We start from the raw sequence: 23,542 nt of genomic DNA on the forward strand, positions 1-23,542 counted from the left end.
GGTTTGTTTCCAACTTCAACAGTGGACCATTCCATTGCTCACAGTATACCGCGTCTGCCACACAGGCTGTAACACACTAGGAACACATGGCATGTGGTCAGAGGATCTTTCATTCGTCAGCGCGATCTACCAATGCAACGGCGCGTTTGCGGACACATGCTCATAGGATCTTTTTTCCTCCATTTACAGTCAGGAATCCGCCCCTGCAGTTTGTCAGTTTTATTAATGTTCACCCTGTATAATAAATGTATTACGTAGTAAGCTCCAATATCTTACTATGTTAGTTTTCTCGTGTTTTTCTCTTGTTTTTCAGATTAGAAACAGCTTTTGGTGCACAAGTTTCATGAGGTAAAATTATCATTTGGTGTTAATTACGATTTCCAATGTTGCTAGTCCATGTGTGTGGTCCTGGAGAGCATTCAGTGCCCATACTCCAGCTGGCTGATTTATAGCGTTTTACCCCCCCCCCCCCCCACATTTATTACAACATATGACATGCACTTTTCACTGTGTGAGCAGCATGTGCATGTTTTGGCAGCCGTCGCCGAGTGTCTATCTTTCATCATTTGTTTGTGTTGCGTGTGTGGTTCAATACTTTTCATTTCGTGTGTGTGTGTGTGTGTGTGTGTGTGTGTGTGTGTGTGTGTGTGTGTGAGAGAGAGAGAGAGAGAGAGAGAGAGAGAGAGAGAGAGAAAGGGGTAGGTGAGGATTTTCACTAATTGTTTATTATGATCGTATTTGATATTTCTGTTTGTTTATGTTTTAGGGGGTAACACGGTCATTGAGCTACTGCTTGTATTAGTTTAGTCGTTAATTAATTTCTTTTTCATTCCAAGGGTCTTTCTGTTATGTCAGGAGTTTTTTTTGTGATTGTTCATCCTAATAATTTTCATGTCTTTTCCACGTGTATGTTCAGAATGTAACACGCCCGAGAGTACAAATGGGGGTGAGGGACCCTTTAAACTGGTTGTCGTTTCTGCTTGTTGCTTGTCTTGACCGTGCGCCCTGTCCACACCACGTACCTGATACTCCCGCGGCGGTCGTACTAGTCTGCTGCACACTGCTGTTGGCTTGCCTGAAATTATCTGTCGAAATATGCAAGCGGGTTTAGGGGAGCCACTCAACGTTAAAACACAACACTGTCCTATGTCTGGTATGACCATCTACACTCCTGGAAATGGAAAATAGAACACATTGACACCGGTGTGTCAGACCCACCATACTTGCTCCGGACACTGCGAGAGGGCTGTACAAGCAATGATCACACGCACGGCACAGCGGACACATCAGGAACCGCGGTGTTGGCCGTCGAATGGCGCTAGCTGCGCAGCATTTGTGCACCGCCGCCGTCAGTGTCAGCCAGTTTGCCGTGGCATACGGAGCTCCATCGCAGTCTTTAACACTGGTAGCATGCCGCCACAGCGTGGACGTGAACCGTATGTGCAGTTGACGGACTTTGAGCGAGGGCGTATAGTGGGCATGCGGGAGGCCGGGTGGACGTACCGCCGAATTGCTCAACACGTGGGGCGTGAGGTCTCCACAGTACATCGATGTTGTCGCCAGTGGTCGGCGGAAGGTGCACGTGCCCGTCGACCTGGGACCGGACCGCAGCGACGCACGCCAAGACCGTAGGATCCTACGCAGTGCCGTAGGGGACCGCACCGCCACTTCCCAGCAAATTAGGGACACTGTTGCTCCTGGGGTATCGGCGAGGACCATTCGCAACCGTCTCCATGAAGCTGGGCTACGGTCCCGCACACCGTTAGGCCGTCTTCCGCTCACGCCCCAACATCGTGCAGCCCGCCTCCAGTGGTGTCGCGACAGGCGTGAATGGAGGGACGAATGGAGACGTGTCGTCTTCAGCGATGAGAGTCGCTTCTGCCTTGGTGCCAATGATGGTCGTATGCGTGTTTGGCGCCGTGCAGGTGAGCGCCACAATCAGGACTGCATACGACCGAGGCACACAGGGCCAACACCCGGCATCATGGTGTGGGGAGCGATCTCCTACACTGGCCGTACACCACTGGTGATCGTCGAGGGGACACTGAATAGTGCACGGTACATCCAAACCGTCATCGAACCCATCGTTCTACCATTCCTAGACCGGCAAGGGAACTTGCTGTTCCAACAGGACAATGCACGTCCGCAAGTATCCCGTGCCACCCAACGTGCTCTAGAAGGTGTAACTACCCTGGCCAGCAAGATCTCCGGATCTGTCCCCCATTGAGCATGTTTGGGACTGGATGAAGCGTCGTCTCACGCGGTCTGCACGTCCAGCACGAACGCTGGTCCAACTGAGGCGCCAGGTGGAAATGGCATGGCAAGCCGTTCCACAGGACTACATCCAGCATCTCTACGATCGTCTCCATGGGAGAATAGCAGCCTGCATTGCTGCGAAAGGTGGATATACACTGTACTAGTGCCGACATTGTGCATGCTCTGTTGCCTGTGTCTATGTGCCTGTGGTTCTGTCAGTGTGATCATGTGATGTATCTGACCCCAGGAATGTGTCAATAAAGTTTCCCCTTCCTGGGACAATGAATTCACGGTGTTCTTATTTCAATTTCCAGGAGTGTATATTATGAGACGATATGGAAACCACAGGTTGCACTGTTTACACTCTAAATTGTAAATGTTTATCCCAATTAACAATCTTGATGATTAACAGTCCAAAATATAATTCAGACGAGCGTACGCGTAACCGACACGACGCGGCTGATTGTTGATGATGCGGAAGCCGAATGATCGAACTTAAGTTCTTACGCTCGTCACACACACAGATATCTGGTAATAGTCCTCCTTGTCACTAGTAATGATATAACACTGTTCGTAAAATTAATTTTTCAGTTCACAGTTCTCACTTGTACGAGCGTGCGCGTAACCGTCACGGCGCGGCTGATTGTTGATAATGCGGAAACGCGGTGATCGAACGCATGTCATTGGCCACACTCGGCTGACGCACAGATATTTACTGCGCCGTGAGGACCCGCCTCTATGTCGCTGCGGGGCGGCTTTGACGGTGGTCCACATTTTGTTGGCCTGTCCGCTTTTAGCTGTGCTCTGGCAGACATCTGCGCTGCCTGATACGCTCCCTGCCCTTTTAACAGATGACACTGCCATGGCAGGCTTAGTTTTGAGTTTTATTCGGGCAGGGGGCTTTTATCGCTTAATCTAAGCGTTTTTCCTTTTTTGTGTTGAGTCTGGCATTTAGCCTACGGTTTTAGATTGAGTTTTTAATGTGTCTCTCGATGGTTGGCTTTTCCTTTTTTGTCTCTATGGTCGGCCAACCACTGTCACACTCTGTGTGATTTTAAATCCTTTTGTCTGGTCTCTGTCTAAGTCTTTCTTGTCTTGTGTCGTCTGTCGTCCTTTCCATTGTCGTTTTTATTCTGTGTGGGTGTTTTAAGTTTCGGAAAAAGGGACCGATGACCGTAGCAGTCTGGTCCCTTTAATCCCACAAACCAACCAACCCAACGCATGTCCTCACGCTCGCTGCAAGACACTGGGACTTGAGTGCACTCTTTTATGGTAACTAATTTCTACTGATTCACATCAGTTCACTCTGAGAGGCCGAACACGGCGCGAATTATTGATACTGTTCGACACGCAACGAGAGGATACACAAATACACTCCTGGAAATTAAAATAAGAACACCGTGAATTCATTGTCCCAGGAAGGGGAAACTTTATTGACACATTCCTGGGGTCAGATACATCACATGATCACACTGACAGAACCACAGGCACGTAGACACAGGCAACAGAGCATGCACAATGTCGGCACTAGTACAGTGTATATCCAACTTTCGCAGCAATGAAGGCTGCTATTCTCCCATGGAGACGATCGTAGAGATGCTGGATGTAGTCCTGTGGAACGGCTTGCCATGCCATTTCCACCTGGCGCCTCAGTTGGACCAGCGTTCGTGCTGGACGTGCAGACCGCGTGAGACGACGCTTCATCCAGTCCCAAACATGCTCAATGGGGGACAGATCCGGAGATCTTGCTGGCCAGGGTAGTTGACTTACACCTTCTAGAGCGCGTTGGGTGGCACGGGATACATGCGGACGTGCATTGTCCTGTTGGAACAGCAAGTTCCCTTGCCGGTCTAGGAATGGTAGAACGATGGGTTCGATGACGGTTTGGATGTACCGTGCACTATTCAGTGTCCCCTCGACGATCACCAGTGGTGTACGGCCAGTGTGGGAGATCGCTCCCCACACCATGATGCCGGGTGTTGGCCCTGTGTGCCTCGGTCGTATGCAGTCCTGATTGTGGCGCTCACCTGCACGGCGCCAAACACGCATACGACCATCATTGGCACCAAGGCAGAAGCGACTCTCATCGCTGAAGACGACACGTCTCCATTCGTCCCTCCATTCACGCCTGTCGCGACACCACTGGAGGCGGGCTGCACGATGTTGGGGCGTGAGCGGAAGACGGCCTAACGGTGTGCGGGACCGTAGCCCAGCTTCATGGAGACGGTTGCGAATGGTCCTCGCCGATACCCCAGGAGCAACAGTGTCCCTAATTTGCTGGGAAGTGGCGGTGCGGTCCCCTACGGCACTGCGTAGGATCCTACGGTCTTGGCGTGCGTCGCTGCGGTCCGGTCCCAGGTCGACGGGCACGTGCACCTTCCGCCGACCACTGGCGACAACATCGATGTACTGTGGAGACCTCACGCCCCACGTGTTGAGCAATTCGGCGGTACGTCCACCCGGCCTCCCGCATGCCCACTATACGCCCTCGCTCAAAGTCCGTCAACTGCACATACGGTTCACGTCCACGCTGTGGCGGCATGCTACCAGTGTTAAAGACTGCGATGGAGCTCCGTATGCCACGGCAAACTGGCTGACACTGACGGCGGCGGTGCACAATTGATGCGCAGCTAGCGCCATTCGACGGCCAACACCTCGGTTCCAGGTGTGTCCGCTGTGCCGTGCGTGTGATCATTGCTTGTACAGCCCTCTCGCAGTGTCCGGAGCAAGTATGGTGGGTCTGACACACCGGTGTCAATGTGTTCTTTTTCCATTTCCAGGAGTGTACGTTATCGGCGGCACTGCTCGTTTTTAATTACATCTTGCCGCACTTTCCTCTGAATTACTTCCATATCTAATCACTTTTCTGTAACATCACTTGTAGCAACACTTCAACCTGAGTACTAAAAAAGCCTCTCACATGCAGAGCTACACACTACATAACATAATTCAACCTGAGTACTAAAAAAAGCCTCTTACATGCAGAGCTACACACTACATAACATAACAGTACCGTGTCCCACGCTCGACTCACTACTGACGCGGCTGACCGCAAAGATACTCCACAACTAAGCCAGCGATATGACAATACGCTTACAAGAAAAGGTAGAATGGCGTACTTTGGAGATTCCGTATGAGCCTCTAACAACCCTACCACAACAAAGGTCAAAATTTAATAATGATTGCGATGTTGCTCACGCTGCTAAATACTGCATTTTCGGGCAACAACAATGTTATTAAGTGGCAGGTGTCGTTACAGCACAGTTAATGTAAAAATGAATAAACTAGGCACTCCGCTTTTCGTGTTTCCCACGCTGGTCTCGTTGTAAAATCATGGCTCAATTGTCGAAAATCTAGGTGGTGATGATTCCAAGCTCGGATGCAAAGAGACCTAGGTTTTATTCTGCTATATTCAAAAGTTTTATATATGTGTTTCACCTACCATTGTTGAAGATTAAATCTTTGAAAGTTAGCACAATGATGACGTAAAAAAATAATCAGCACTCCGAATTTAACTTACACTTCCTTTTTATTGCTTTTGTTGCAATATCACGTAACCCACAAAGCATCACTTCACAATACAAAACATACTTGAAAACATCTTCCTCACTGTTAAAGTTCACATTTTATAAGCTGACTACAATATACGTCTTTTCAACATGACGTCCAAGACTTGACTTTACAGTCTCTGACACTCTAACTACTTACGCGCCCAAAAATCAAGAGTTACAACTACGTCAAAGATCATAGTGACAAAAGAAAGAATACACAGAAGAATAATATCATTGAAATATAAACATATCGATGTATCAAAGTACCTCTACATTAATGAAATCAAATCTGAATGTTGTCTCAGGAATAGGTTAACTACTTTACAGAAACACAGTAGAATATTGCTGGTATGGAGAGGTTCAGGTGAGGTGCCGTAATGGTTGCGTAATTCAAGTACCATTACAAGCCACAGTGTATGGGGTACAGCGAGGTGGGCGTCGCCCTGCGTGTTGCAGCGCCATGGTGTTCCTGCAGGGGACGGCCGTCAGCGAGGTGGACTGGGCGTCCGCGGCGCGCCCCTTCGCGCCGCCCCTCTGGCTGGCCTGCCTCGGCGTCGCCCTCGCCACGGCTGGTGTCTCGGCAGTCCAGCTGTGCCTCAGCAGCCGCACCAGGACACCGATTCCCGCGGCAGCAGCGGAGGAGACCCTCGTCTCTCTAGGAGCGCTCTTCTGCCAGCAGAGTAAGACCATCTTCAGTGTGGGTTGTGGCGGCTAGCGATCTCCTCGTAATACTAACAAATACTGAGGTGATAGAAGTCATGGGATACCAATATGCCCATATTCCGATGGCTGTAGTATCGTATACACAAGCTGAGTAAAAAATGACAGTTCCGCCAAGGCAGTGCATTGGCGGATGCATATCTTCGGCGTGATTATAGTCGCATTACGGGAATTAACACACTCTGAACGCTGAATCGTGGTTGTAGTAACCAAAACCAACCGCGGGAACGCCTTGGGCTGCGGATCGGAGCCGCCAGGCGGGGAAGCCGCCGGCGGTGGAGCACGCACCACCGGGTAAACACAGGACGAGTCGGACGACAGACCAACGACAACCGACAACGACCGATTATGACCGACACAACAAGGAAGAGATAAACAACGTAGGTTTGTAGAAACCACAACACCAAACACCAACAGTAAAACCACTCGGAACCAGAGCCAGGCAAATGTCAACAACGAGCAACGACGAGAACACAGTACCGCCGAGATAGAGACGCAATCCAGAACGAGTACCAGACTGGCTGGAATAGGGTTTTTTTTTCCTTTATTGAGTTTCGATTCCCCCTAAAGGGGGCGGGCTGGCAGCAGCTTATTACACCGCTCTTCAGCCTACAGAATTTGTTTTAAAAAGAGGAAGATAATAAAAATAATAACAGTTGGTGATAAAATCGGTGACTTAAAGGTAAAATGGTAGAAAATACTGGAGCTTGAAACATAAAAACACAGGGTGGACGATGCTAATAAAATACACAGAAGCAGAAAAAATAAGAGACAGACAATTAAAAAAAAACACGGCGACAATCTGGATTTCTGTTCGCAACACTGTGGAAAGACGCGCAACACTGAACACTCGCTTAAACACTGCACTAAAAAAATGGCACAAATATGACATACCACACCCGAGAGCAGGTGGGGGGAAACTGGTCAGATGACGGGAAAAAGAGGGGGGGGAAGGAGAGGAAAAGTGAAGGGGGAGGGGGGAAAGGAGCCAATTGAAGATGAGGATACGTAAGAGGGGGCGGGGGTGCTGAGCAGACGTGCCTGGGAGTGGGGAAGGCAGAGGAGGGGAGTCTAAAAGGACGCTGGGGGGGGGAAAGGAGATAGGGAGAGGGTAGGTGGGGAGAAAACACAGGATGGAAGGGGGGGAGGAAGAGGGAGCCCAGGGAAAGGACGGAGGAAAGGAGGGGGGGTGAGGATCAGAGTTGATAGGAAGGATAAATGGAGGGAGAGAGGGCATCATCTGGGAGGGGGAGTTGATGGAAGCTGCCTTGGGCAAGGAGATGTAGGGTGTAGAGTATGCGGATATGTTCGAGGAAAAGGAGCAGATAGGGAAAGAAATAAGATCATAGAGGATCCGCATGGGGGACGGGAGGCGTATACGGAGGGCGAGGTGGAGGGCATGACGCTCAGGGATCTGGAGGGACTTATAGAATTTGGGGGGGGCAGATATCCAGGCAGGACTGGCATAACATAGGATGGGACGGATTAAGGATTTGTAGGTGTGGAGGACGGTAGAGGGGTGCAACTCCCATGTCCGGCCAGAGAGGAGTTTGAGGAGTCGGAGGCGGTTGTGGGCTTTGGATTGGATGGAGCGGAGATGAGGGATCCAGGTGAGGTGACGGTCAATGGTGAGGCCAAGGTAGGTGAGGGTGGGGTGAGGCGGACAGGACGGGCGCAGACAGTAAGGGACAAATCCAGGAGCCAGATGGAGCAAGTGGTATGACCTACGATGATGGCCTGGGACTTGGAAGGGTTGAGTTTCAGGAGCCACTGGTTACACCATGCAGCAAAAAGGTCAAGGTGAGTCTGGAGAAGGCGTTGGGACCGTTTGCGGTGTCATCATCATATTGCAAGAGGTGTACTGGAGGGGGGGGGGTTGGGGCATATCTGCCGTGTACAGGAGGTAGAGGAGAGGGGAGAGGACAGAGCCCTGGGGCACACCTGCAGAGGGGTAGAAGGTGTGGGAATTGGCATTATGGATGGTGACATAGGAGGGGCGATGGGAGAGGAAGGAGGCCACCAGATGGATGTAGTTGATAGAAAGGGCGTAGGTTTGAAGTTTAAACAGGAGACCGGGATGCCAGAAACGGTCGTAGGCCTTTTCGAGGTCAAGGGAGACAAAAATGGCGGAGCGATGGGAGTTAATCTGGAGGGAGAGGAGATGAGTGAGGCGGAGGAGTTGGTCATCAGCAGAGAAGGAAGGTCGAAAGCCACATTGGGTGTTTGGGAGGAGGTGGTTTTGGCGGAGGTGGTGATGGATGCGCCGGGAAAGGATGGATTCCAAGAGCTTGCTGAACACCGATGTGAGACAGATAGGACGATAGGAAGAGGCGTCAGATGGAGGCTTGTTGGGTTTGGAGGACATCAGAATACGGGAGGTTTTCCACAGGTCAGGATAGAAGCCAGTGGCAAGGATGACATTGTAGAGGGTGGCAAGGATTGAAGGGAAGGAGGGAGGGCAGTGTTTGAGGTGGCGGTAGGTAACGCAGTCGTGGCTGGGAGCAGTGTTTCGTTTAGTGCGGAGTGTGAGGCTGATGTCCTGTGTAGTGATGGGAGTGTTAAGTGCAGATGGTGGGGTGTGGCCCAAGTACTGGAAGCTAGGAGCAAGGAGAGGAACAGAGGTATTCGTATGGTCCATGACATCAGGAAAGAGGGAATAATCAAAGTGGGGATCATCTGGGATGGAAAAAACATCAGAGAGGTGGGAGGCAAAGTGGTTGTCCTTACTGAGGTTGTCGGGAAAGGGACGGTCATGAAGGAGGAGAGGGTACTGGGGGGTGGGGCGGTTCCCAGTAAGGCGGTGGAAAGCAGACCAATACTTGGAGGAGTTTATGGGGAGCGTGGTGTTGAGTTGTGTACATGTCTGGCGCCAGGCACGGCGTTTCTTCGCAGTAAGCAGGTTGCGGATGTGTCGCTGTAATTGCCGGTGGCGGGTAAGTGTATCCCGGTCACGAGTGCGGAGAAAAGAGCGGTAGAGGCGGCGGGACTCTCGAAGGAGAAGGACAGCCTGTGGAGGCAGGGCGGGGCGGTGAGGGTGGATGGCTTTGGTGGGGATATGGGTGGCGACAGCGTCAGACAAGATCTGGTGCAGGAAGGCAGCAGTGCGAGAGATGTCATCAGGAGATTGGAGGGTAAGGTCGTGGCCGGCAACCTGGGTGTGAATGGAGTCCCGGTAGGCATCCCAGTTGGCACGGGAGTAATCATGGACAAGTTTAGGAGGGATGTCAGGGTGAGGAGCGTTGCGGGGATGGCGACCATTAGAGATAGTGAGGAGAACAGCAGCATGGTCACTGCCAATGAGGTCAAGGACATCTGCGGTGATGCGCCCAAGGAGGTTGGGAGAGGCAAGGACCACATCAGGAGTGGTGTTGGATTCGGGTCGGGTATGCTGAGGCAGGGGAACCAGGTCTCCCTGGAGAGTGGTGAGAAACGGATGCCACTGCTGGAGGTTGGCAGGATCACGGCTGTGGATATTGAGGTCGGCGGCAATCACGTAGGTGGAGAAGGTGCGGTCAATGTGGGCCAGGAAATCGTACGGGATGGGGGTGCGAGGGCGGACATAAATGGTGGCACAGGTGATGGTAAGGGTGGGGAAGAAGAGGCTGAGGGTGATGCTCGGCAGGATTGTTAATGAGAGGTTGGGGCCGGACAGGGAGGTGCTTGAGGTGGCCTATAGCAACTCCGCCACGCACCAGAGGGTACGGATTATCGGTGCGGTGTAGGGTGTAAGGAGCTGTGGAGATGGAGATATGGGGTTGAAGGAAGGTTTCATTTAGGACGAAGGCATCCACGCAGTGCTGACGGAGGGTGTGGAGGAAGAGGAGTTTGTGGGTGGGCAGGGAGCGAATGTTGTGTGGAATAGGGCGAGAGCGTGTCCCTATATACGAAACCAGTGGGAGCGATTATTGGCCGCTGTCTGCAGGTGGCGTAGCGGTGGTGCCCTCGCTGCGCGAGAGCCGCTGCGCGGAAGAGCCGCCGCGGACGCGGAGCCCTCTATGGGCTGGCCACGTCCATTTGTTCTGGCGCGTGTTCGACTTCCGCGGCGGGAGGTACTAGATTGGTTGCAGCTTTCCATTTCGGAAATCGTTAGGGAATTCAGTAGTCCGAGATCCACAGTCTCAAGAGCATGCCGAGAGTACCAAATTTCGCGCATTGGTCGACAGCCTTCACTTAACAACCGAGAGCAGCATAGAGTTGTCAGTGCTAACAGACAAGCAACACTGCGTGAAATAACCGCAGAAATCAATATGGGATATGCGACGAAGGTATCCGTTAGCAGATTGCGACGAAATTTGGCATTAATGGGCTAGGACAGCAGACGATCGACGCAAGTACCTTTGCCAACAGCACGATGTCTCCTGCAGTGCCTCTCCTAGGCTCGTGACCGTGTCGCCTGGACCCTAGACGACTGTAAAACCATAGGATGGTCTGATGAGTCCCGATTTCAGTTGCTAAGAACTGATGGTAGGTTTCGAGTGTTGAGCGGACCCAATGGAGCTGTCGACCAATGTTGTCAGCAAGGCACTGTGCAAGCTGGTGGTAGCTTCATAATGGTGTGGGCTGTGTTTACGTGAAATTAAGTGGGTCCTCTGGTGCAACTGAACCAAACATTGACTAGAAATGGTTATGTTCTGTTACTTGGAGACCATTTTCAGCCATTCATGGACTTCATGTTTTCAGACAGTGATGGAATTTTTTTGGGTGACAACATGGCATGTCACCGAACCACAACTGTTGGTGACTGGTTTGAACAATATGACAAATGATTTGACCACCCGTCGCACATTTATGCCACATAATAGAGACGTCAGGTTTTGCACAGAATCCTACGCTGGCAGCTCTTCCGCAATTATGGGTAGCTACGGAGGCAGTGTGGCTCCATATTTCTTCAGGGGATTTCTGACAACTTTTTCAGTCTATACCATGTCCAGTTGCTGCACTATGCTGGGCAAAAGGTGGTCCGACACGACATTAGCAGGTATGCCATGACTTTTGTCACCTCAGTGTACACTGATAAGACCAATCATCTGGAAACTTGCCTCCCAGGTTGTGGGTAAGTCATGTTTCCTTAATATGTTTTCTTCCAAGAGTGATAGCCCTGCAAGTTTCGCAGGGAACATTCTGTGAAGTTTGGAGGATAGGAGATGAGGTACTGGTTGAAGTAAAGCTGTGAGGACAGGTCGTGAATCGTGTTCTGGTAGCGTTGTTGGTAGAGCACTTCCTAGCAAAAGACAAAGATCCCAATTTCCAGTCTCTGTCCAGCCTACAGTTTTAACTTGCGATGAACGTTTGTATCAGCTCACGCTCCACCGTATGGTAAAAACTTCATTCTGAATCTTTGACTTTTGTGGGAATCATGCTTATTTTTGAGTACAGTGCATATTAAAGTGAATGGTATATAATTTTACTACATATCTTCCAACTTGGCGTTAGTTTTACGCAGATGCTTGCCTAATTTAATACTTCCCTTTGACTGGCTTGAGAACAGGAGGGGGTCATTGCTTACAAAGCACAACTTGGTTTGTCTACTATCCTGGATTTTTTAATATTTTGTTTATTTACTGAAACTACATTCTGATTAGCTGCCTCATTTTAATACTAAGCTGCAATTGGCTGGAGAGGGGTAGAGAGATGGCGTATACGAGGTGTGGCTAGAAAAAAACCGGACTAGTACTGGTGAAACAATAAAACGAATGCAATAAGGCTGAAAGTCGCGTGACCTGTCACGTGACTCTCGTTCCCCCTACTGCTCGAGTTTCATCTGCCTCCTGCACTCAGTCCTGGCTACCCTACGTGAGCGAGTACGGAGAAAACGGAACGATTTGTGGAGAAAAAAGTCATGGATCCTTCACCAAGACAATGCCCCAGCTCACAGTGCGTTGTCAGTGAAGACGTTTTTGGCAAAACACAACATTCCCATCTTAGATCATCCACCCTACTCACCTGATTTGGCCCCCTGTGACTTTTTTCTTTTCCCTAAAGTCAAGTCAGCTTTGAAAGGAACTAGATTTGAGACTGTTGAAGCAGTAAAAGAAAAAGCGACGGAAGTAATGTATGGACTTACCGAAAATGATCTGCAGCATTGCTATGAACACTGGAAAATTCGTATGGAGCGGTGTAGAGACCGAGGAGGAGAGTACATTGAAGGAGATAACATGAAATTGTAAATAATTGTAAATAAATGTTTTTCCAGCATCAGTCCGGTTTTTTTCTTGCCGCACCTCGTATAGCACAATTGGGCTAGTTGCGCCATCTTCCATTTTTTGATTTCCCACAATTTTGCATTTTTAATTTCCCACGAGCACTACTTCGGCCTTTCAGAATTATCGATCACCCTGATGATGCCATTTCCCCTAGCATATATGATGTCCCTTATATACGCACATAGGCAATCAGACGGGTGAAGGTCAAAGTGTTGGAATGCCCACGGACAATACTGTTCCTGCGACTTCATGTAACATTATGAACCTAATTTTTGCCTTGAAATACACCCATACACACTGTACATGACCCATTAATAGCACCTAATTTACCTTTCACAAGGTGCAAGAAAAAGAGGAGAACTTTCTAAGAAGTAACACAAACGAAATGTAAATTAATTAGAACATTGACTGCAATTAATTGCACTCTAGCTTCAAAGTGTAATAAGTAGTGCCTTATATGATCCTCTACTTCAGGACAAATATGTTTGCCATTTGTGAGATATACCGCTGAGGATCGTGTAAAAACTAGGAGCTTGTGTAGTGGGAGAAATAATTTTCGATGACGCTGTCTCAGTGTACTGAATGTTCTTGTAGATGATATTTGCAAGGACTACGTATTTATGTTCGGTTACTTCTAAACCAATTGCAAATCTTTAGTATCCTCATGTGGAGGACTCATGAACAAAGGAATGTATGCAAGATAATAAATTTGTGCAAGCCAAATGTACGAAAAATGTAACATAATGGTTAAAAGAGATAATACATGTCAAGTTATCCTTCCTAAATGACTGCAAAGCATCAGATTAAAATGTTTAATATCACCACAGAGACCGAGCGAGGTGGCGCAGTGATTAGCACACTGGACTCGCATTCGGGAGGACGTCGGTTCAATCCCGCGTCCGGCCATCCTGATTTAGGTTTTCCGTGATTCCCCTAAATCGCTCCAGGCAAATGCCGGGATGGTTCCTTTGAAAGGGCACGGCCGACTTCCTTCCCCGTCCTTCCCTAATCTGATGAGACCGATGACCTCGCTGCCTGGTCTCCTTCCCCAAACAACCCCAACCCCCATCACCACAGGACATTATCCACAAGGAAATTGAAAATAATGTTACAAGCTTCGAATATGATCTTGCAAGTGAGAAAAACTGTTTTAAGTAACTCGAATCCACAGGTGGCTAAATTGGAAATGGATACTGGTCATGACGTGTTCTGATGCGATCGAACAATTAAGACTGCATAAAGTTCCCTGCAGCAATGCGAATTAAATTAGAATAGGAGAAAAGTTCTCGATTTTGAGGCAGTTAGAAAATGTATGCAATCTCCAAAGACAGACGAAATGCGAAAACGCTAAGCCGGCTGCGATCTCACCAAATCGCTTGAAGAAGCAGGAGGAATGCGCCCATCTCACAAAAGAGAAGGGTCTAACTTACTTCCATCCTGCGAGCTGCCAGGAACAAGAGTCAGTGCAAGAGTGCCGCCTCTCCCTTAAACCACGCCATCCAGAAAATGATTTTTGACGGCTCACGTCCAGATTGGTTGCCACAGGTTAAAACTCTCTCCAAATGATCAAGACATTCGTAAAAACCTTTCACAGATACACTACGCTAGCAGTTGGACAGACCATTAGAGCCAGCTCCGCTGGAAATAGAATAACTAATAGCATTTCACAGCATTAGAGTTGGGTCACGTAACGTCCATCACTTGCTACTTTGGAGACTTCATATAGGATTGAATCGAATTTTGTTGTTTCTGAATTGTAACTTAGTGTTATGACAATATATCGTTTCAGTGGAATATCGAATTGAAGAGTTAACACGAATGTCAATCTTGGTACGGCCTATTACAATTAAATGTCCGTTAATGGCAAATCAGCGATAAAAAGCCTTTCGGAGATCCTAAGATAAAAGGTACTAATGCGAAGAGCTGCATGTGAATGGCGTACTCTAGGGCCATTCCCGCTTCGCACGTTGGGCAAGTACGTTGTCCTAGTTTCGTCTTCTACCGTTGCACCGTGTGTCTTCTTTGTTTTCCGTGCAGTGCACATGTGTCCTCGTACTAGTCGTCTTGCTGTTCGTCGTCTACGGTCCGGTGTTCGTGCAACCTTTCCTGAAACGGCGTTACACGTACTGGTAATAGCTTCAGTTTTGATAAATCTACGCAGCTTGAGCAGCCCGGCTCTTTTGAGATAAACAACTATTCGGTGTACAAGATTAAGGTTACTGCAGATCAAATGCATATTGCGAATTTTGGTTTGGAATTATATGTGTTTTTTTGTAAAATTTCTTGACACGCTTCAGGTTGACATGATGTCGTTACGTTACGGTTCTCAGAACCGCTTTACTCATTGTGATGGTTCCGTTAGCATAATACTTTTGGCAAATGCAGAAATCGTCTTTACAAATTTAAAATTGAATATACACTCCTGGAAATTGAAATAAGAACACCGTGAATTCATTGTCCCAGGAAGGGGAAACTTTATTGACACATTCCTGGGGTCAGATACATCACAAGATCACACTGACAGAACCACAGGCACATAGACACAGGCAACAGAGCATGCACAATGTCGGCACTAGTACAGTGTATATCCACCTTTCGCAGCAATGCAGGCTGCTATTCTCCCATGGAGACGATCGTAGAGATGCTGGATGTAGTCCTGTGGAACGGCTTGCCATGCCATTTCCACCTGGCGCCTCAGTTGGACCAGCGTTCGTGCTGGACGTGCAGACCGCGTGAGACGACGCTTTATCCAGTCCCAAACATGCTCAATGGGGGACGGATCCGGAGATCTTGCTGGCCAGGGTAGTTGACTTACACCTTCTAGAGCACGTTGGTTGGCACGGGATACATGCGGACGTGCATTGTCCTGTTGGAACAGCAAGTTCCCTTGCCGGTCTAGGAATGGTAGAACGATGGGTTCGATGACGGTTTGGATGTACCGTGCACTATTCAGTGTCCCCTCGACGATCACCAGTGGTGTACGGCCAGTGTAGGAGATCGCTCCCCACACCATGATGCCGGGTGTTGGCCCTGTGTGCCTCGGTCGTATGCAGTCCTGATTGTGGCGCTCACCTGCACGGCGCCAAACACGCATACGACCATCATTGGCACCAAGGCAGAAGCGACTCTCATCGCTGAAGACGACACGTCTCCATTCGTCCCTCCATTCACGCCTGTCGCGACACCACTGGAGGCGGGCTGCACGATGTTGGGGCGTGAGCGGAAGACGGCCTAACGGTGTGCGGGACCGTAGCCCAGCTTCATGGAGACGGTTGCGAATGGTCCTCGCCGATACCCCAGGAGCAACAGTGTCCCTAATTTGCTGGGAAGAGGCGGTGCGGTCCCCTACGGCACTGCGTAGGATCCTACGGTCTTGGCGTGCATCCGTGCGTCGCTGCGGTCCGGTCCCAGGTCGACGGGCACGTGCACCTTCCGCCGACCACTGGCGACAACATCGATGTACTGTGGAGACCTCACGCCCCACGTGTTGAGCAATTCGGCGGTACGTCCACCCGGCCTCCCGCATGCCCACTATACGCCCCCGCTCAAAGTCCGTCAACTGCACATACGGTTCACGTCCACGCTGTCGCGGCATGCTACCAGTGTTAAAGACTGCGATGGAGCTCCGTATGCCACGGCAAACTGGCTGACACTGACGGCGGCGGTGCACAAATGCTGCGCAGCTAGCGCCATTCGACGGCCAACACCGCGGTTCCTGGTGTGTCCGCTGTGCCGTGCGTGTGATCATTGCTTGTACAGCCCTCTCGCAGTGTCCGGAGCAAGTATGGTGGGTCTGACACACCGGTGTCAATGTGTTCTCTTTTCCATTTCCAGGAGTGTAAATAGCCATAATCGCAATGAACTTTTGATTTTTCTGTTTTAAATGTAAGATTACCGGTTTCGGTCTGTTTTAGATCATCTTCAGACACACCCTATGATGTAGATGGTGGCTGTGAGCTGAGGAGGCGCTGCACTTCCATTAACGCTAACAAGGATTTAGCGTTCGTGAAGGTGAAGCGCGGGCTCAGTTCACAGCCACCTTCTACATCATGGTGTGTGTCTGAAGATAGTCTAAAACAGACCGAAACCGGTAATCTTACATTTAAAACAAAACAAAAAACAAAAGTTTATTGTGGTTGTGACTATTTATACTCAATTTTAAATAGTAAATAAACCGCTGTACTCCAGAGAGACATGTCTTTAGAAATGATTGAGTTTCTAATTTTTCGCCCGAGGTAGAATGAGTGTTGTGAGGTCCATCCTGTGCCCTTATGGGGATATACGACATATTCGAAGAGAACGCTGGTCTGATCAGTAGCGCTCCCATGTTGAGTCGTGGAAGGGGATCAAGGGGGAAACAAATGGTAGCACCAAAATTTTTCTTTTAACAAGGTGGCTTTATTGGAGTGAACGGTTACACTAATTCTCAATCTTTCAAAATCAGCTTTAGTTCTTTAAGGCAAGCAGCTGCGATTAATCAAAACAACAAACACTTTTAATACAGTAGCAAAGGGCAAGCTGGGAAGACAATGAAATTTAAACAACTCTCCACAAATATGGCTTCATAGGTAAGATTAAATTTACGATTGTTATTTTTTTTTAACTTTCAACAAATATCGCTTAATGCCTTTAGTAAAACAATAAGTGATAGACCTAACGAGAAAGTGCAATCCACCCCAACATTTCCATAGATCATAGACACAAGTTTCACAATTTAACCTCAAGGATTTGCCAAGATAAAATTTCCCCAAAAGGTAAAACATAAATCATTACACTAAAATGCTTCATCAGTTATCAACATAAAAATTCACAAGGAGCCCAAGGTTAGATTTTAACATTTCTGACATCGCAGCAGTAGGCAAGATAAAATTAGCTCAGTTAACAAACACAATTACACCAAAACTCAAATACAAGTTAAAATTTAACACACTCGGCGACAACTGCCAGCTTACAATAGTTCAAAACATTATTCAATCTCATAGGTGCGCAGATGTCATTACCAAGAAAAGTGTGCGAACCAACTTGAAGCGACTGTAACATGGCATAGACCAAATTACAGATTCGGCAGTCTATGCAGAGAAGTCGGCAAGAAACGGTAAACAAGTCAGGAAACGATCACCGTCGCCCACATACACACTCGCGCACGGGCGCAGAGGAGCCAACCTTAAGCTAGGGAGATAGGACAGGCAGGGTGCAAAAAAAAAAAAAAAAAATAAAATAAAAAAAAAATTCGTCACGGGGCCCACCAAACCACTGGACGGGAACCACCAAAATTCACTCACCTTAAACTTTACATACCACGCCCGGGCGAGGAAACGGGAAATCGTACGGGCATAGGCCAGCAAAAACCCCATACAAACACACAGAAACCCATAAATTCCAAAACATAATTTAATCAATTATCCCCCCAAACCCCGGAACTTGGTACAAACGAAATTACAGGCCACAGAATACAAAGGCACTCTGTAGAAGAGTAAGGAGGGAAAGGTTAAACAAGGTTCTGCAATGGCACAATAGAACACCAAGAAAAACACACTAAGTAAGGTACATCACCCCACAGAATGCCGAGAAACACGAACACTGGGTTTGCCCACGTTTCCGATACAATCATAACAACGAAGATAATCTTCTTAGCCATAGCACGCTGAAACGCACAAACAGCACCAAACTTCCGAGGGCGGAAAGTACTCCTCTGTAAACTACATCCGGGAGCAGCACAGCCACAAGCTCCTGCCAAGGCGCGGTCCAGAGAAATCGCCGCGAGAAAGATGATCCGGCACGAGTATCGTCACCCAGACCTCAGCAAGGAGCTGTCAGACAGGGCAGGAAAGCTGGTAATCAGGTGATGACTCCAACCCCCGACTCGGGGAGCAGCAAGTAACAACAGTCCCCGGCCAGCGACAGCGCGGAGGGACCCACCGCCTGACGCAAAAGGCAATGGTCGCCTCGCTCGCGCCCAAACTTGACAGCCCGCGCACACTCCACGCCACCGGGCAGAGACGGCGCCACCCGCCGCCAGTAGGCGCCCCGCAACGGAGAAAGAAAGAAACACCACTCGGAGGCCCAACGATCGAGAATCGATCGGGAATACCGCCGCCACGGCACACATGTCTATAGTAGTGTTCGGTCGGTAGAAATGGTGATTAAAAAGTATTTTACCTCTTGGTTGCAGGTATGTAGTTATTGTGTTCATGTTACTTATACCGGCCAGAAAGGAACCTGCTTTATTTGTAATCAGAGTGGCCAGCTCCATACCAACTGCCCACATCGTGTGGTGGCATTAAAACTCGCTTTCGAACAGCATAAAATATAACTTTAGTGGATCTTCTCAACAGGGTTCTGCAGCTGAGCCAATCCTGGTTATTGAAGCCAAAGCGGACCTTTGAGGGATAATGTTATTGAGGGTAAAGCGAATATTTGAAGGATAATGTTCGTGATTTTCTCCCGCTGCCCAAATGTATGGAAACTGACGCCTTCACTTCCGCGATGCTGGCCCCGGTCATTCAATACAATCTTCGGAACGCAGAAAAATGATACAGTTGACAAGTCTTTTTCCTTGGCTGGCCCTATGGATAGCCCTCCATTGAAGGAGTCTTTTCTCTGGCCTGAGTTTGTGGACGAGGACGCCATGTGTGCTTGTGCGCCATATCAGGTGGTTACTGATAAGTCACCTAGCGATTCTCCTGTCACCGAGGCCACCCCATAGGGTCCTGTTAAGGGAGGTGTTTCAGGACCCCAGTTGTCTCCCCTCCCCCCCCCCCTCCCTCTCTCAGTTACCTCTCCTGTTGTCTCAGCTTCCCAAGCTACTTCTGCGTCTTCTGTCGCGGCCTCCACGTCACAGCCTCTTGATGAGCGTAACTTGATTGATTGCCGAGGACAGGGGAACCCCGTCGATACTAAGAAAATCTCCATAAGCGAGCACCTGTCTATCGATGAGCGGGATGCGGAGGTCTCTCCCTCTGAAAGGAAATTTTTGCATCACCCACCCACACAACTGCATGAGGGAGCAGCAATTATCAGGAGCCGCTGTAAATAACGTACCCAGCCTGAGAGAGTCACATCACGGAAGAAGAACAAAACAGCTGGAAGATTGAGGACATGCTTACACTTCTTATTCTTTCGTATCGTCCACTGATTCTGCCATGGACACTGCTACATAGCTCCGTCAGATGATGGTTTCGTAATTTTGTAGTTTTTGTTCCGGATCTATTGTCTATACAAGCATATACTTTTATCACTTTGAATATTAACAGGATTGATTCTGAGCTCTGGCTCGTCCATTTGTGATAGTTTATCTGTGACTCTGCTACAGACTTTTTTTTATACACGAAGTATTACTTGATCAATTTTCAATATCTGCATTCTCGAGCTTTTTCTTATGTGCCTTCGAAGTTTCTACAGAGACTGCCTTGTTTTATAAGGAAGGAATTCCATTACGAGATTTCTAAGTTCTTGATGATGGTAGGAGTATAAGATGCACTTTCACTACGCCCCTTCTGGCTCTGGTTATTGTATGGAACGTTCGCGTTCCTACAAAGAGGAAATAATTTACCTACTTCGTAAATCCCTTACAAAGATTCCATTGGGTGTCGATTTTAATACCACGTTCGGGTTCCCGGGTTCGATTCCCGGCGGGGTCAGGGATTTTCTCTGCCTCGTGATGGCTGGGTGTTCTGTGATGTCCTTAGGTTAGTTAGGTTTAAGTAGTTCTAAGTTCTAGGGGACTGATGACCATAGATCTTAAGTCCCATAGTGCTCAGAGCCATTTGAACCATTTTCGATTTTAATAGTGTTCTCCAGCCGGTAGATTAGTATCCTAAATTTAGTTTTACTAAAGACGTCGATGGTATGATACGCTTCTTGCACTTACGTGGTGCATGGGTTTGTCGGTATCCTATACTTCTCCGATACACTTACTCATGCCACTTCTAGCAGCTGACTTGATCGCTTTTATCTTTGATTCCTTGTGCACGAAGCTCTTGGGCGTTCACGTGATACCGCCGTAGCCATCACATTTAATTATGTGTACCAGCCGGTAAAATTGTATCGTCTTATCGTCTTCCCTGGATGCTCAATATAGCCTATCTACAAGGCCATTCCCTTGGTGTCTTCATTCAGGAAGTATGGTCCCGTTGCTCTCGTGCAATTGAACTGCACTCGTCTAGTGTGGAGCGGTGTACACTGCATGCCAAACCACAAATTGTAAGTCTGTCATGCATTTTGGTGCCGTGAAGGTGGCAGACATCCGGCGGTATTACTCCTTATTACGCCAGCCTTACGATAGCGCTGTTGTCAAGTCGGTGTAAATTGATCCCGAACAGTTGCAGTGGACTGGTTGCAAAAACTCCACAGGCCTACCTCTCAACCAATAACGAAACGCGATGTTGTAAGCGTCTCTGTGGCAACACCTCGTAGTGTTGTCACAGCTCTGGAGGCAGCTAATGTTTTCGCCTGGAGCCGTTAGCGCTTCGCAGTTGAAAGCTGGCAACAGTGCTGCAAGCTGTCATGGATGTTCTGAGAACGTCTCAGCCATAATGTAGCTCCTCTAAGGATCATGGATGTACTGCGAATTAAAGCCAAATTGACAGAGTTAAAACAATTTCAGATGGAGGGACCCTGGACGAGATCTCAGCCACATTTCTGTTTACAAGATGATCTGACTTCAGTACAGGGTTATTACAAATGATTGAAGCGATTTCACAGCTCTACAATAACTTTATTATTTGAGATATTTTCACAATGCATTGCACACACATACAAAAACTCAAAAAGTTTTTTTAGGCATTCGCAAATGTTCGATATGTGCCCCTTTAGTGATTCGGCAGACATCAAGCCGATAATCAAGTACCTCCAACACTCGGCGCAGCATGTCCCCATCAATGAGTTCGAAAGCATCGTTGATGCGAGCTCGCAGTACTGGCACGTTTCTTGGTAGAGGAGGTTTAAACACTGAATCTTTCACATAACCCCACAGAAAGAAATCGCATGGGGTTAAGCCGGGAGAGCGTGGAGGCCATGACATGAATTGCTGATCATGATCTCCACCACGACCGATCCATCGGTTTTCCAATCTCCTGTTTAAGAAATGCCGAACATCATGATGGAAGTCCGGTGGAGCACCATCCTGTTGAAAGATGAAGTCGGCGCTGTCGGTCTCCAGTTGTGGCATGAGCCAATTTTCCAGCATGTCCAGATACACGTGTCCTGTAACGTTTTTTCGCAGAAGAAAATGGGGCCGTAAACTTTAAACCGTGAGATTGCACAAAACACGTTAACTTTTGGTGAATTGCGAATTTGCTGCACGAATGCGTGAGGATTCTCTACTGCCCAGATTCACACATTGTGTCTCTTCACTTCACCATTAAGAAAAAATGTTGCTTCATCACTGAAAACAAGTTTCGCACTGATCGCGTCTTCTTCCATGAGCTGTTGCAACCGCGCCGAAAATTCAAAGCGTTTGACTTTGTCATTGGGTGTCAGGGCTTGTAGCAATTGTAAACGGTAAGGCTTCTGCTTTAGCCGTTTCCGTAAGATTTTCCAAACCGTCGGTTGTGGTACGTTTAGCTCCCTGCTTGCTTTATTCGTCGACTTCCGCGGGCTACGCGTGAAACTTGCCTGCACGCGTTCAACCGTTTCTTCGCTCACTGCAGGCCGACCCGTTGATTTCCCCTTACAGAGGCATCCAGAAGCTTTAAACTGCGCATACCATCGCTGAATGGAGTTAGCAGTTGGTGTATCTTTGTTGAACTTCGTCCTGAAGTGTCGTTGCACTGTTATGACTGACTGATGTGAGTGCATTTCAAGCACGACATACGCTTTCTCGGCTCCTGTCGCCATTTTGTCTCACTGCGCTCTCGAGCGCTCTGGCGGCAGAAACCTGAAGTGCGGCTTCAGCCGAACAAAACTTTATGAGTTTTTCTACGTATCTGTAGTGTGTCGTGACCACATGTCAATGAATGGAGCTACAGTGAATTTATGAAATCGCTTCAATCATTTGTAATAGCCCTGTATATCATCTAATCCGTATGCTGATGCACGGAAATGTGTTTGCATTACATCCCTCGCTAACTCCGGGGATCGAATATATGGTGACACCGTAACGTCGATGGTCAATGAAGTCATACGGAGTTTTTGCTTCCTTCTCCTCTCAAGGAAGATAAAATGGTCCTTGTTCAAAAAAGCGAGGGTCGATGTGCCTTGACTCATTTAGTCCGGTTACTCTCTTAAACTTCTATCATAAAATTGTCGCTTGAGCTACAAACACTCATCTCACTAAGGTGCGCGACAAACACCAAAGTTATGTGCCTGGATGCACAATACTGACTTTTGTTATCGTATGTAGAGATGTAGTTTCAGTGGCTGCGGCCAATAATGTCTCAGGGGCCACGCTGTTTCTCGACTTGCAGTTTTTTAATGAGTATACTAACTGCTTTGAGTTTTACTCATGAAGCCTGCCATTTTCTAGCCGATCTTTTCACTGGTATTTATGCTTCAGTGGTTGTGATCTGAGCCACCGATGACAGAACGTATCTCTGGCACGCTCCCCGTGAGACCCACATTCCCAACTTACTGTCCACACACCACTTTTGTAGTGTCTGCAGCTGCCATATTGTCGAGAATTTTTTTACAAAGATGCTTTTTTTTTGTCTTTAGCCGACAGGATGTTGGGTTGAGTTCCCGTGTGGTCTTCTATTCCTCCCTCTTTCTGGCGCCCAATCACGTGAAGCCTTCTTTTATTGGCTTTTCTTCCTCACACACAAATAAAAAAATTAAAAAAGTAAATAATAGACAATAGATAGTGCATTAGCTACC

Source organism: Schistocerca cancellata, chromosome 5, assembly GCF_023864275.1.
Source record: "Schistocerca cancellata isolate TAMUIC-IGC-003103 chromosome 5, iqSchCanc2.1, whole genome shotgun sequence".
In the NCBI taxonomy this organism is placed as follows: domain Eukaryota; kingdom Metazoa; phylum Arthropoda; class Insecta; order Orthoptera; family Acrididae; genus Schistocerca; species Schistocerca cancellata.